Here is a 15,799-nt window from a genome sequence, read left to right as displayed (position 1 = left end):
ACCCCCACTAAAGCCAGGGAAGGGGGGTACCTGCCCATCCTCATGTTGCTTACGGACCAGAGGGAGGAAGAGGCATCTGCACCCGGTCTGGGCACAGTTGGTGCACGGTGCGGGCAACTGCCCCAGCCAGGAGGGTGGAGGCCTTCCTGGAGGAGGTGCCGTCGGAGCAGCAGGATTTCAAAATCCTACCGGCTTTTCATTGAGCCAAGTCAAAAGGCCTTTTTTTTTCCTTTTTCAAAACATGGAATGCTTCATGACTTTGCCTGTCATCTTGTGCAGGGGCCACGCTCATCTGCTCTGTGCCGTCCTGTTTCACGTGCTGCCCAGGCGAGCACAGAAGGCCCTTTCTCTGCACAGGCCCTCCATCTCCCCACCTCCAAGCGGGGGTGCGGGCCCCTCATTCTCTGAGCCCCTGCCCCGCTTGACTTTGCCTTTTATATGATCAGTGTCACTTCCATCTCCAGCCAGCCTGCAGAGTAAATGTGTGTCCCATCGGGTTTTGTCCAACGGAACTGCACCTAAATGCACTGAGCTGTGCTTAACGGACACTATACTCAACAGACACTAAAAATATTTGTAATATAAGTGCATGAATTACAGGGTTCTAGAGGGGAGGGGAGTGGGGGGATGGGTTAGCCTGGTGATGGGTATTAAAGAGGGCACGTTCTGCATGGAGCACTGGGTGTTATACGCAAACAATGAATCATGGAACACTACATCAAAAACTAATGATGTAATGTACGATGACTAACATAACATAATAATAAAAAAAAATAAGTGCATGAATTAAAGATTGATGCAGCGTGGCTAAAAGTCATGGAAACTTAGGAGCAGGGAAGAAGGACATGAGCAGTGAGAGCTGGGAGCAAGCCCTCCTGTGGGAAGGAGGGCTGGAGGTATTTCGTGGCAGGGACAAGAAGGCGCGTTCTAGAGTGGGAGAAGAGCTTGGTGACAGCGTCAGATTGCAGCTGCAGAGAATGAGTACGGGGGCTGTGGACGATGGCAGGGCTGGTCGGGGCGCAAACATGGCTCCGGAAGGGCGGCTTCAGAGGAGAGCTCGGGCGGTGGGGGGGTTCACTTGGCACCATGATTTGGTGTTGGCCTTACTTGGCCAGGGCACAGCGACGGTGACGTGAATTGTCCAGATCAGACCGCGAAAGGAAGAGGGAGGAAGGAGGAGGCCGGGTGTCCGGTCTTTGGTCTGGCTTCTCGCTACTGGGTACCACTCTGAATTGATGGTACAATAAACGTCCGTATTCCGAAGGCAGCAGTAATATTTCCTGCTATGCCCTACCTGGCACAATTGTTTAATGAAATCTGCAGAAGCTTTATTACCCCAAATGCAGTGTGTTTTTCCAGAGAAATAGATCTGGCTATAAAGTATTCAAAGACAAAATATAGAAAAGACTTCCTGATGCCTGCTGGAAATGGAATTGAAATACACACAGCACCAAATCAATTTCTCTCCACCATTAAAATTCCTAGTTTACCAACTACTTAAAAGGCAAATTCAAGGGTGCCTGGGTGGCTCAGTTGGTTAAGCGACTGCCTTCGGCTCAGGTCATGATCCTGGAGTTCCAGGATCGAGTCCCGCATCGGGCTCCCTGCTCGGCGGGGAGTCTGCTTCTCCCTCTGACTCTCCTCCCTCTCATGCTCTCTGTCTCTCATTCTCTCTCTCTCAAATAAATAAATAAAATCTTTAAAAAAAAAAAAAAGGCAAATTCAAGTAAACAGAAGAGGCATGTGCTTTCCTCTAAGGGGAATATTTTAATCAGGATCGAGACAGTTTGATAGACATTTCTATCTGGATCTCTTCTTTCTGCCCCATTAAACCAGAAATTGGTCTTTGCCAGTAGTGACCTAGTATATGTGTTCAAGGCAAGATAATTAACTGGAAGGGGGACATTTTGCAGCATCGCTAATCCTGTCATAGTTAAGACCAGCCTTGAATATTCAGTGCAGATAGACACATCCGAGGCTCTGTGTCCCCTCCCCGGAGAGACAGACTCTACACGGGGCGGTAAATGATGAATGCTGGAAAGAGGTTGCGCGGGAGGCCTGAGCCACCCTCCCCGCAGTCCCCTCTCTGCCACGCTGGGATCCCCGGCACTGGCCCCCTGGCCCACGGTGCTCCCCGGGGGGTAAAGCACCGCCACGGCCGTCGCGGCTAATGGTTTAGCTGGCGGCGTCGCTGGGCAGGACATGTGGAAAAGCAGTTAGCTTCCCGAGGGTCAGTAGCTGATAGTCTAGTTCCAAACACAGAATGTGCTCAGGTAGAATCGTGAGAATGCATCAGACCCAACTGCAGTTGTGTAAGCAATATTTTGACAGGGGGTGGTTTGTTTTGAAGCTGGGCATACTGGAAACGTTAAATGGTGAATGGGGTGGATAAAGCAACTATCAACTAATTCATTTCCTCTGGGGCTTGCTTTTAAATTTTTTCTGCCTTTTTTTTTTTTCTTGTAGCTTATTGTCACTTGAAGTCTCATTTCTTACAGCCCTTAAGACTGTTCGTATAAACATATTTTTTGTGTGAAATAGAGAATGTCTGTATTTTCTGCCCAGACGTCCTTACTCCTGTCAGTATGGCCATGACTCCCTCGCTCGGTCGCCCGCGCCCAACTTTGACACCCCTCACACCCCTGCTGTGGAATTAGCTACCAGATTCCGTCCATTCTCTCTTCAGAAATGGTTCTTAAAACCCACAGCTCGCGTGCTAATTCCAACCCGAATCTATTGGAATCGTAAAGAGTCAGAGTGGGAAGGAACGTGTGCCATGGTCATGGGCCCCCCGTGAGCTGAGAAAGGGTGCGTTGTCCGGGGCCCTGCGTGTCTTCCCAGCAGACCTGGCCCCACCTTCGGTCTCGGGCTCTGGCCACACCTCGAGCGGGGGGGCATCGCATCATCCAGAAGCCCGTCACCCCCGCATCCTGCTCCAGGGCTCCAGCCCATCAAGCCATCCATCTCTTCTGCTCCCAGCTAAGTCTTACCCAGTTGGCCCTTTGAACATTGTCACTCTCATCCTCACTGGCTGCCCATCAGTTTGGAACTCTAACTTTTCAGGGTTGTCATCGCTGGATTTCACTCAGTTTTACCCAAACACACCCCTCACCCCAGCCAGTCTTCCCTTGGTGCCCTCACCCTGCGCTGCTCATTGCTGGGTCCACCTCTTTGCTCATATTGTTACCGCCATGGGGATTGCCTGTTTTCCCCTCTGACTCTTCAGAACTTGCCTTTGAGATCTCCCTCAGTGTTCCCCGAGACCTATCATTGCCGCTCTAGGCTGTGCTGGCCTCCCACGCCGAATGGTTGTTCTCTGCCATCTGTGTGCACCTGAGTGCTTACCGTATGGGAAGCGTGGCACCATGGCGAAGATCCAGGGGTGCACCGGGCAGGAGCCTGGCCACACAGCTTAGAGTCTAGCACAGGCATGAAAACATGCATAAAATAATTTTAGTGCAGGACGCCTGGGTGGCTGAGTGGGTTAAGCATCTGCCTTCAGCTCAGATCATGATCTCAGGGTCCTGGGATCAAGTCCTGCATCGGGCTCCCTGCTCAGCGGGGAGCCTTCTCCCTCTGCCGGCCGCTCCCCCTGCTCATTCTCTCTCTCTCTCTCTCTCTGACAAATAAAATCTTAAAAAAAACCCACACTATTAGAAGAAATAATTTTAATGCTGGGTGGTATGTAGTAAATACTATGGTTGTTAAAGACATGGATGCAATTGAGCCTGTTTATGCTAGTCCAGAACTCAGATTCTGAAGCCAGAGGATGTGTTGCTATTAACTAGTTATGTGACCTGGGGAGTACTTCCCCTTGATGTGCTCTCTGTGAGGATGGAGGAAGGAAGAGCGCCCCCCTCCCAGGGTTGCTGTCAGAACTACGGGAGTTGACGCTGAAAGTGCTCAGGGGAGTGCCCAGCATGTAGCACGCACCAGGTAAGTGTTAGCTCTTACCACCCCACCTGCCATCACCCTCAACTTGGGAGTCCTCCCCATCGTTGTCTCTTACACTTGACTGCAGATTTCAAGGACAGAAATCACAAGGTTAGGATCTTGCTGAGCATGTGATGGGTGCTTGGTCAACACTGAATGGGACAGTAGGTCATCTGATCCCTGGTTTCTCATGCGCTCGTGTTTCAGGATCAGTAGAGTGAGTAGCCTCCCTATGCCTGGCACAGCACCGTGCCAAAGTGAATTGGCTGAGGATAGTTGTGTCAAGAGTCCCTGGGATGGAGGCGGGGGGGGAAGTGTCACTAGGACTCACAGGACTCAGCATCTAGTTTGGCTGTGATTTATTACAGCAAAGGGGTACAGAGCAAAATCAGCAAAGGGAAAAAGTGCTGAGGCAAAGTCTGGAGGAAACCGGGCTCAAGCTTTCCAGAGTCCCCTGCCTGTGGAGTCACTCAGGATGCACTTCACTGCTCCGGCAGTGAATTGTGACCACACGTGATAAATGCTGTCTACCAGGGAAGCTCATTAGAGACCCAGCACCCAGCTTTTTCCTGGAGGCTGGTCACACAGGCACCCTCTACTGAGCACGTACCAGATTCCAGACCCTCCAAAGGAAAGCAGGGGCTCAGCATAAACCACATTGTCTGTACAAAACAGTGCAGCCACGGCGAGCCATGCTTCTCTGTTAAAATGGTAGGACTTCTGAAGTCCAAGTTCTCAGATGCCAGCCAAGGGCCAGCCAGGCGAGGAGACCTTTCTAAGGAGAGCAGTCTCAGGTCTGCTGTGTTGAGTCCTTTGTGCACAACAACTCAGACCGAAGCTACATGTTGAGCAAGCTTTTGACTAATTGGAATTTTACAGGAAAAAGAGAAATCTCACCCCCTTGAGCATATTTGAAGCACTTCATTAATATTTGGTGGTGAAATAATAACAGGGAGAAAGAAATGTGAAGCTACAATTTTGAGAGGAAAAACAATTCAGAATTTGAAAGAGAATTTTGGCCTAAATTGTTCTGTAATTTCTGTGCATCCTGAGTGCCCCCCCCTGCCCCCCGTTCAGTGAGGATGGGAGACCCAGGGGAGCATGATTCCCCAGGTGGCAGGGCTGCAGGCTGCTCTCTGGCCTGCGGACTCCACCCCCAAGCATTCCCTTCACACAAGAAAATACAGCTCAAAGATAGGACACCTCTCCCAGTCCTTCTCCTCTGCCCTGCTCCGTCCATGACCTGGACAGGATTCCCAGGACAGCTGTTCAGAGGAATTACGCAAGCTTAGATGTTAGTGTGCCTTGCCATTTTCATTCTGCATTTTAGAATTCCTGTTTCTCCTTACCCCTTGCTGCGTTAACACCCTCCTAGGAAATACCAGAGGGACGTGGTTGACTGGTCTGACGTATGTCCTCTCACCAAGGAGAAAGTTCCTTTGTGCCAAACTCCTCCACCTGGATTGCACGCTTAAAGTGCCAGATGTTTTCAGCCTCCCTCCCAGTGTTCATGCCCTTACGGCCGAGCTTTGACTCTGGACCAGGTTAACCTGCCTGTGTTAAAAAGCCCTGACACTTCTAGCTTTTCCTGCAGAGACTGAAACTGTTTGTCAGTTTCCTCATCTGTACAATAGGGACGATCACAGTACCTACCTAGATCCTAGGTAGTACATGGCCTACAGGAGAGTTCTGGGCTTAACAGGGATGCCGTTTTTATCGGTTCTAAAATGCATCCCCCCTCCCTCCCACAAAAACACACTCCAGCATTTGTGAAATCAGAATGCATCTTACACTCAATGCCGTGTCAAGAGGTTAACTGGCAGCTTTTTCTTTCTCGGTGGTACATTCAGGAATGGCACGTCGTAATATCGATAGCACCATAGATTAGATGAAATACTGTAAAAGTTGGTAGCACTTAACACAGCACCTCGCAGGAAACAAACATTCAGGATCGTTAGTTGTCATTGCCATTATCAATGTCGTGGTCATCATCAAACAGGCTGCCCCTCCAGGAAGGAGATCAGCTGTTTTTTTCTGTTTAGGTGTCTAATTTTTAAAACTCAGAAGACAAAGATTCTTATCCCCACTTGGCAGATGAGCAAAGTGAGGCTCGAGGAGTCTGGGCAACTTCTCTTCCCGCCCCCCGAGAGCTGGCCAGGTGCGGACCCAGAGCCTGTAAGCTACAGCCCACCGACCAGCTCTGGCCACCTGCCTTTTTAATGTGGTCTGTGAGCTCTGAGTGGTTTTTACATTTTTTACAAGTTATAAAACATCAGAAGAAGAGTCATATTTTGTGACACATGGAAATTATGAGAAATGTAAGTTTCAGTGTCTGTTCAATAAAGTTTTATCGGAACACAGACCTGCTCAGACATTTACAGTCTGTGGCGGCCTTTGAACCACAGTGGCGGGGGAGGTGCTTCAGAAACCACGTAGCCACACAACACCTGAAATGTTTGCCATTTGGCTTTTGAAGGGGAAAATTTGCCGACTCCTGGTCTTGCTCTTTGAATTCTGATGTATGTCCTTTTGAGGAAAGAGAGTTTCGTGCTCATCGTTCTATCTTCCATACTTGGTAAGCACTCAGTAAGTGCTTGCTAAATTGACTTTCCGTAATCGGTCTTCAGTCTGAGAAGTAAACCTCAAGTCCTGCCGGTTACCATGGCACCAGATAAACATCAAAATAAAATGTCCATAAGCTCAAGGAGAGGAAAACCAGTTACAGAGGCGCTCCCAGGCACTTTTTCAAATGTTCATGTTCATGTTGCCGTGTCTCTTAGAGAATAAATAAAGTGATTTCCTAAGAACGAGGCCACATTCCAGGAGCAGCTGGGTGGGTAAATAAGTCTCAGGTAGGAAATGTTTTCAGAAAACTGAGCACTTATCAGTTCGCTGCTTGGCTGCCCTCGGAAGGCCTACAGTACAGCTGCCTCGGGACCAAGTGCAGACCGCAGGGGGTTCAGCGATCAGAAGACCCTTCGGCAGGTGTGTGAAGAAAATGAATCCGTGATGTCTTGGCTTTGAAGGCCTTGTTGGTTTCAAGAGATCAATCAAAATACTGAAATTAAACCAGGATCAATGTTGCCTCCTCATTAAATGTTTACAAGGTAGGCAAGCATCGGCACACTCAAGGTCGTTGTGGGGACTTGCTCAACCTGGAGTTTGAGCCAGCCGTCGGGCGCATGGGCCCACGGTCAGGTGATGGGTGCTGAAGTGAGCGAGGAGCTCCACTACCTCTGAATGCAGAAATCGAGCCGCTCGGGGCGGGGGGCGGGGCACCCCGGGAGCTTCAGCAGCCTTGGGCCGACACAGCTGGCTGATGCCCGAGTACCTCCGCCAGTTACAGCCCTCCCTCCTCGTCCACCTGGACACGGCGTTCTCTGGAGCTCAGGGGTCTTGGGAGAGAGCTCCATTCTTTCCACCTGTGTGGAGAAAGTTTCCTACAAAGTCAGAACCAAGAGCTAGGGCCATCTGCCCTTGGAAGTCTGCGGGGACCCCCCCCCCCCAGCCCCCGGGAAGACTTGAAGTTCCTCAAGGACTAATTCGAGATTCTTCAAAACTTGTTTTAAGCATTTACAATTGTTTCAGTAAATAATTTCCCTTTAAGTCATTTCTCCCCCAAAAACCTAATTTAAAAAGAGTTTTTACATTCCTAGATGCGGCTAACCACCTTCAGTTTTATACCAAAAAATCAATGGAAAAATAGGTTTAGAAGAAAAAACTCCCCCACCAAGTTGTTTTTTTTTTTTTTTTTTTAAATAGAAGCATGTGTTCCGTAAAGTGAGGTTCGGGACACTATACATCCTTAACAGTCATCCTCACAAAATCGGATCTCTTTTCGTATAATTTGCCTCTTTCTCCTGAAAGAAAATTATGATGCACAATAATATTAATTGTGATTACAGTGTACTGAGTTTTTATTTTTCTTTTTTCTCTTGAGTAGGGAAGTGTACCTATATGGAAGGGAAATTTTCGCAGGAAAAGTGTTATGCTTAAGATATGTTGAAAATCACTTCGAATATTGAAGCAATATTGTTTCAACACATACACATTTTAAGGCTGAAGCATGTCAGCAGTCTGTGTGTTAAAATGCTCATGTGGACTAGGCCAGGGCCTTTAAAGAAAGCACTTCGAATTGAGAACCCAAACATATGTTTACACCGTTATTTCTAATAAGTTACACATGAACTTTTGGAAAGCATTTGAGAGGTGGAGATTGCCTTGAACATAGGGTTGGAAGAAAATTATAGGGAGTTGATGACTATAGTCCTTGCTTGTCGTAATTTTTTTTGTCCTGGTATTTTAATAAGGGGCCCTGCAGGGTGGGACATGGGATTCACCTGCCTTTCATTAGTCCCCTTCTGCCTGGAGTGTCCCTCTCTGTCTTGTGAAGAAATGCTTGAAGGAGGCCAGAGGAATTATCAGCTAAGCTCAATTATTCATGGGAATATTAAGAAGGAAAAAAGAGTATTTTCTTTAAAAAAAAAAAAAAAGTAAACCTCACACTTTAAGTGACAGTCAGAATTAGGTTAAAAATAGAGCCATCTCTGGGAAAGACCAGAGAATTTTAATGAGCTCATCACTCTGAGCAGTTCTGACGTGTCAGCAGGTTGGTCCCAGAGGGGATGCCAGGACTTCTGTGCTATATACACATTTTTCTTTCAGTACGTTTAAGTAAAAATAGGAACTGATGTGCAGCCTCAACAAGCTGCCGGGGAGCCCACCTTATGAACGACATCCATCTCGGAGCCGGAATCACTGCGAGCCCCGCGTAGAACTTCTCGTCCCTTTGTTATTTCCACTGCTCTGGCTCCTTTCCCGATTCCTATTTTTGTGCCCCCTCCCCCTTCACGGCCCGCAATTCCCCCTTCTCTTGGAATCCTTTTGCATCGCTTATAGCATCAGAGGGTTTATTTTAATTTCCCTGAAATCTTACAGATTAAATTGCCCATCTTTGACTTTTTTCAGCTTTTAATCGCTCTGACCCACTTTATGTTGAAATTTGGCCAATTTGACAGAAACGAAAGCTCCTTTTAAAGCGGTACTTTTGAGTCTTGTGAATCTTTTTTGGGTCAGAGACCCCTTTGAGAATTTGATGAAAACTACAGGCCCTTCCCCTGGAAAAATGCGTATCTTAGACATGTACACGCACACGCACACACGCACACACACAACGCACACACACACACACACATGCACGCACGCACGCGCCCATCCAGTTTTACATAAAAGTACAGAATATTCATGGTTATCCCTAAAACACATCTGTGGATCCTAGGATGAAAACTACACAGCTCTCGTTGAGCACAAGGGCCAGGAAACTAGGGGAGCCTGACTTGTGTCCCAAATGCTGGGGTCATGAGGAAGATGCATGATGTGAAGGACCAGAGCAGGGGGCCTATCTCCAAGATGGAGGTGCTAGCAAGTATTTTATCGTATAGAACCAAGGATTCAAATTTTGGTTGAAAAGCCCGGTACCAGAAAACACCTTTTGTCCAAAAGGGTGGGGATCTAGTTGTCGTGACTTCCTGCCCCTTGTCCCCATCCTCAGTCTCCTTGACCTCACGGGAACCCGGTGATGGGCTTTCCACATGATGAATACTGAAGTTTTCCTCTCAGGATGGTTGTTAAGCCGTGTCATGAATGCCCGGCTCTTCCTCTCACTCTCCATGACCCAGATGGCCCTCAGTCCTGGCTGGGATGGCCATGGGACTGCACTGCTTTGGGGGGAGGGTGGTACATGGGGAGTGAGATGACCACAGAGCTATCTGCAGAGGACCTGGGGCCGAGGGAGGATGACCCTGCAGGTCCCATCAGGCCTGGCTCGCTAATGCCTGAGGTGAGGGCATAGAGAAATAGACCCTTTCAATGATGACCAAAGGACGAGGCTTTGACTAGCCACCTAACTGCACCTGCAGGGACCCTCCCCCTGCCTCGAAAGTTTGATTTCCGGGCTGCTTAAGAAATGTGCTTTGAATTTCTGAAGCCTTTGAGACTGGAGCAGCTGATGCCTCCAAGAAGCCCAGGAAAGCAGGAAGCCCCATGGAAAAGAGCATTTCCCTCGAGCTCCACGTGCACTTTCTCTGAAGGTTTGCTGACAGCGATGTCTTATCAGGAGTTCCTGGGGCACATGGAGTGACTGAGGCCACATTTTTGTGCAGTTAGGACCCTGCTCGTGTGCTCGCTGCCTAAGACTTGAGATCATCCCCTGCCCTTTCCTTCTAGAGGAAATATCAAAGGTGATTGCTGCAACACTGACAAATCTCAGTGTAATTTTATTTTGAAGTAGAGGACGGGGCGGGACACAGAGGCCGCTTGCTTGAGCAATGTGCCTACCATGGCTCCGAGGTCCATGGCAGCTTCTGCTGGGCATCACCTCTGTGGTTTAGTACTCTCCTAAGACTGATAGCTTGGGTGGGCATTTTGCTTGTGGAGCAGGTCCAAGTGAGTTTTGTGGACCTCAGCTTGACACTTGTCTTACGGTAACAACAGCAAAGGGGTTTTTTTAATGGAAGTATTCTGGAAAATCCATCATGGACAGTTTCTATGGTTACAGGTTTAATCTGTGTTCTTTAGTGTTTAATTCCTTGCCAGAAATACTATGGAACAGAGAATGTGTGCTCTCCAGGGGCGGGTGTTCCTGCCAACCTTGTTCACTGCTGCATCTGCAGAACCCCAACAGGGCTGGGCATGCAGGGGGGACACAACAAATACTTGGTGACTGATTGGGCTGATCTAGAAGCCAGTATTTCGGGAAGTCCTAACCTTTCTCCGAGCTTTGTGCCAGGATAGGTGTATGCAGTCTCCGCCCATGTCTCCCTGGCCCAGAAACCAGGATGGAGGACCAGTGTAGCCACAGAAGTTTTACCACCTTAGCGACACAGCAGCCCTGCACCTTATTCTCTTGTTCCTTTCACTTCCCCTTGGCTCCCGGCGACTCAGAACAGCTTTGCCCTCCTTCCAATCTGCTCTTCACTCCACGGCCAGAGTGACCTTTCTAAACCCCAAACCCATCACATCCCTCTGTGGCTTGGGATCCTTACAGGGACCTGCATCCCAGGCTTAGCCCAGTTATCGTCCACGGCTCCCTGCGCGGCGCTTCCCAGCCCGAGCGGCAGGCCCACGAAGGGTATGGGGCATGTCTCCTCCTCCCCAGGGCGGCTCCCTTGGCCTGGAGTAACTTCTTCCTCTCCAGCTGCCCCTTCACATGGGCGCTTCATGAGCTGAGCCTGAAATGCAGCAGTGGGGTGACCTCCTGGCGCCCTCCCCTACCTCTGTGTTGAATTAAGGTGACCTTCCTATAGGACCTCATCCCGTGGGGTGCACAGTGCATGTAGGACAGGTGTGACGTCATCCTGTAGTATGAGCTCGGCGCCCGGACCCAGGCGTGACATCACACAGTGTGAGCAGGGCGCGTGGGGCAGGTGTGACCCCATCCAGCACTGGTCCTGACTATTGTTTGTTTTTTGTTTTAATAAGGGAATTGAGTATGAAAGAATTTTTTTTTAAGATTTTATTTATTTATTTGACAGAGAGAGAGAGCAAGAGAGGGAACACAAGCAGGGGGAGTGGGAGATGGAGAAGCAGACTCCCCGCTGAGCAGGGAGCCCGACGTGAGACTCGATCCCAGGACCCTGGGATCATGACCTGAGCCAAAGGCAGATGCTTAACAACTGAGTCACCCAGGTGCCCCGAGTATGAAAGAATCTTAACCTAGAAGTCTGAGAACATGGATTCTGGTCCCAAAGTCAAGCCTTCATTATCTCTGTGTTCTCGGGCAAGTTACTTCAGAGAGCTGATCCTCAGTTTCTTAAAATATAAACTGAGAATTGTACCTGTTTCATCTTACCCCGTGACGCAAGAGCGGATGCGCTCATGTATGCGGAAAGGCTTTTCTAAACTAGAAAACTGTGCCAGTGGCATCGTGCAGACGCTTGGTGTTCATCTCCAAGTGAGATGCTATTGCAGGTGTGTGTGCAGATTGGCTAGTGGGCCGTTTTTCTCTGTATATGCCTTACCTTTGTCTCATCCCAAAGGGACTGATGAAAGTGCCCCGGGAGAGCTGGGCGTCAGAGGCGTGAGTTGGTAAAATGCGTGGATGTTGGGCCATGCTGCCATCCCTCTGCCCCACCGGGCAGGCCAGGTAGAGTCGGCACGCATCTGGGCCACCAGCTAGACCAGACTCGAATCTTGTGGCCTGAGTTGAAGCAGGCCCTTTGACTGTGCCTAGTCGGTGGCTAATGACTCGCGGGGTCAGGCGGTCCCTGGCTCTGGACCGTGTCCCTGTGTCCTCTCGGAAATGTCACGCTAGTGCCCCTGAGTGTGCCAGGATAAGAGGGGCCGGCGGCAATGGAGTAATTGCTGAAGTGGAGCCTGAGCCGAGGCTGAGACAGGCTCCTCCCACCGCTGCCCCTGGAAAAGCCCATTTCTTTCTCCCCGGGGCGTGGCTGTGGTTGGAGCAAGGAGGGGCCAGGCTGCAGCGCTAGATTTTCATTTCTGGAGTGCCATTGTCCTGGGAGAGTGGTAGGCAGGCCCCTCCATGCTGGGGCTGCCACGTCCTAGTCTAGCCGTGGCCGCTGGGCCCCCGGCAGGCAGCAAGCAGCATGTCTCGTCAAGGTGACCCCTGGACGGCCGGGCAGTGCACGGGGAACCGAGTCCATGAGCCATGTTCTTACCTCCCCTTTCTCCCTTACCGCCCCCACCTTCCCTCCCAGCCTCTCCTCAGCCTGTGCCCCCTGGGGCGCCACTTTCCCTGAGGAGGAAGGCTGCGGAGGCTGCAGCATCCCAGGTGGGCCATGTCTTATGTGTCCTGTTTGGGCGGGTGGCCTGGCCCCGGGGACAGAGCCCCACAGGCCATCCTCCCTGATGGTGCATGGCTGTCCGAGCTGCCTGAGTTTCTCCCCTACTGCTGTGTGCGGGGAGGACAGAGGAGCTAGGACTGCAGGAAGAAAACACTGACTGGCGGACGGGAGAGGCGACTGCTTGTGTTTTTTTGTTTGTTTGTTTTGAAACAATAGGAACCTAAGTCACAGGAAAAAATGCCACTGCTTAAGTGTGTCACACTTTTTTTTTTTAAACCAAAAAAATGGGGATCTTAAGAAAAAAAAAAAACTGAGGTCAAACTGTTGGATTTCAAATCGTGAAAACTGCAGTTCTCATTATCCCATCTATGAAGAACCACAGAAGTGACGGTTCTCCTAATCTGGCCCAGCCGGCACTATCACTGTTCACAGCAATGTGAACCAAAATAAATACTCATTGAACAACTCCTTCCAAATTGGAAAAGAACGTGGCGTTCTGGCTTCAGTTTGTAACCACTGAATCTGGTCCCATCTCTACATCTTCTACCACACACTACACCCTATTTCCTGCAATTGTCTGCTAAAGATGATCCCTTTCACTGCGGCCTCTGGAGCAGAGATTAGCAAACTATGGCCTGCCACCTGTTTTTGTAAATAAAGTTTTATTGGAACACAGCCAAAAAAAAAAAGGACATTTCCTGGCCTCACTGTGTGGAGAGCCCCTTTCTGACCTCATCAGAAGTTATGGGTGGGGGGCTGCAGGACAGGCCCTGGGGGTAGCGGTGAAGAGCCCCTGTTAGACTTAGGGCAAAGGAGGCCACCTGCTTTAGGCACAGGGATCCGGCTGCCTAGGCTGGCCACAGACCACCGGAAGCCGTGGTGGGCACAGATCCCACCACGTGCTGCCAGTTTGGTGGGAAGTGGGCTGAACAATCACAGACCTGTACCTCTGAAACAAATAATACATTATATGTTATAAAAAAGAAGATAGCAAGAGGGGAAGAATGAAGGGGGGGAAATCGGAGGGGGAGAAGAACCATGAGAGACGATGGACTCTGAGAAACAAACTGAGGGTTCTAGAGGGGAGGGGGGTGGGAGGATGGGTTAGCCTGGTGATGGGTATTGAGGAGGGCACGTACTGCATGGAGCACTGGGTGTTATACGCAAACAATGAATCATGGAACACTACATCAAAAACTTAAGGATGTAATGTATGGTGATTAACATAACATAATAAAATAAAATTGAGAAAAAAAAAAAAGAATGCTAACAACAGGGGCACCTGGGTGGCTCAGTCAGTTAAACGTCTTCCTTTGACTCAGGTCATCATCATCCCAGGGTCCTGGGATCAAGCCCCACATCGGGCTCCTTGCTCAGCGGGAGCCTGCTTCTCCCCTGCCTGCCATTCCCCCTGCTTGTGCTCGCTCTCTGTCTCTGTTTCTCTCTCTCTCCCTCTCTCCCTCTCTCTCGTTCTCTCTGTGTCAAATAAATAAATAAAAAATCTTAAAAAAAAAGAATGCTAACAACAGAACAGGAAACAGTGCTCGGCTGAGTGCTGAGCCATCAAGCGAGAATGCAGATCAAAACTCAGTTCCTCAGCCTCCGAGCATCCGTCATTGAAAGGCTGCTAATTGGCTGAGCCTGTTTAATATTTCATTCACACCCGTAGAAGCGGAGAGGCAGGCCCATGGCAGAGGCTGCCACAGAACTTTCCCCTTTCCCCGCCACCCTGTTCCCCTTGCCTCAAAAATCTTGATCTGATGGTCCTCTTAACATCTACACTTAATTAAGATTTCCTCTCCTGGTGAATGGGGGGCTGCACGCTTCTGGTACCTATATCTGGGTTAGCTGTTTTCCACTGCTCAATCTGAGCAGGACCACGTTCATGGATGACAGACTGGGGCTCTCCCCCTGGTCCCAGAACTCTGGTCCTATACTATCTTCTTTAAAAAGAAGGGTCTGGGGCTTTGGCGGGGTTGGGGGGGGGTGTTATTAATCCTAATCCTACAGAGCTTAACGACTAATCCTAATCCTAATCCTACACTTAACGACTGAGCCACCCAGGCACCCCAACATTAGTATACATTTTAATCAGGCATTGAAACACCTACTGAGGAAACCCTTTCTTGACCCAAATAGCTGTTCAACAGGCAAGGGCCTGCTGGGGTGCTCCTAGGGTCTCTCCACGGAGCCTGCTTCTCCCTCTCCCACTCCCCCTGCTTGTGTTCCTGCTCTCGCTATCTCTCTCCCTGTCAAATAAATAAATAAAATCTTTAAAAAAAAATGTATACTAATGTTATTTGAGTATACTTTAAGATGATAATGTGTGTGTGCACGTACATACCTGATAGAGGTTTGCAGAGCCTTTCATTTACTGATCTGCAAATGAATCTCCGAGGAAGGTGAACCAAATGTTTCCTCTGTGTTTCCATGCTCTGTGTGGTGGCAACACGAGGTAGCGCAATATTTGGACTTGGGGTGTTTTCTGGATCTGACTGTAGCCCCCCCAGGGCAGGGACTGTGTCTGTATGCTCTTAACTGTAAGCATGGGAATTGGCTCATTGGTCACACTTCGCTCATGTTTACTGCACGCATGCCTTTTGTAATCTATTGAGATGGCCTCGTGTTTCTTAGTGCCCCGATAATGTAATTCAACAGAAGGAATATTGGGAAAGAAAGCTATTGAGGATTTTTCTTGGATCACATAGGGCTTGCTGTTGTCAAGCCTGTGCTTTGTGGAGAGGGTGCTCCTGGCCCTTTCTTTCTTTCTTTTTTTTTAAGATTTTATCTATTTATTTGACAGAGAGTGAGCACAAGCAGGGGGAGCGGCAGAGGGAGAGGGAGAAGCAGGCTCCCCGCTGAGCAGGGAACCCGACGCGGGGTTCAATCCCAGGACCCCGGGATCATGACCTGAGCCAAAGGCAGACGCTTAACTGACTGAGCCACCCAGGCGCCCCTTCCCGGCCCCTTCAAAGGAGTGTAAGGGATTGGTGATGCAGAGAGATCTCTCCAGGGCATCAGCCCAGTCCCTTGCCCTCCATGAAACTGGGGATGAAAGTATAAAT

At 49.6% G+C, this 15,799-nt stretch overlaps 1 protein-coding gene and 1 non-coding gene across 6 annotated transcripts in view; one reads left to right on the top strand and one right to left on the bottom strand.

Annotated features, from left to right (window-relative positions):
- SLC22A23 (solute carrier family 22 member 23) overlaps positions 1-15,799 on the top strand; it is a 175,797-nt gene that overhangs the window by 71,353 nt on the left and 88,645 nt on the right. The gene's annotated exons all lie outside the window — the stretch shown is intronic.
- On the bottom strand, positions 236-342 carry LOC118518102 (U6 spliceosomal RNA). Its single transcript, XR_004908450.1, has one exon. It is a non-coding gene; the product is annotated as a U6 spliceosomal RNA (small nuclear RNA).

This window comes from Halichoerus grypus, chromosome 9, assembly GCF_964656455.1.
Source record: "Halichoerus grypus chromosome 9, mHalGry1.hap1.1, whole genome shotgun sequence".
Taxonomy (NCBI): domain Eukaryota; kingdom Metazoa; phylum Chordata; class Mammalia; order Carnivora; family Phocidae; genus Halichoerus; species Halichoerus grypus.
Note: the sequence above shows the minus strand (reverse complement) of the source record. Positions and strands in the feature narration are given on the sequence as shown.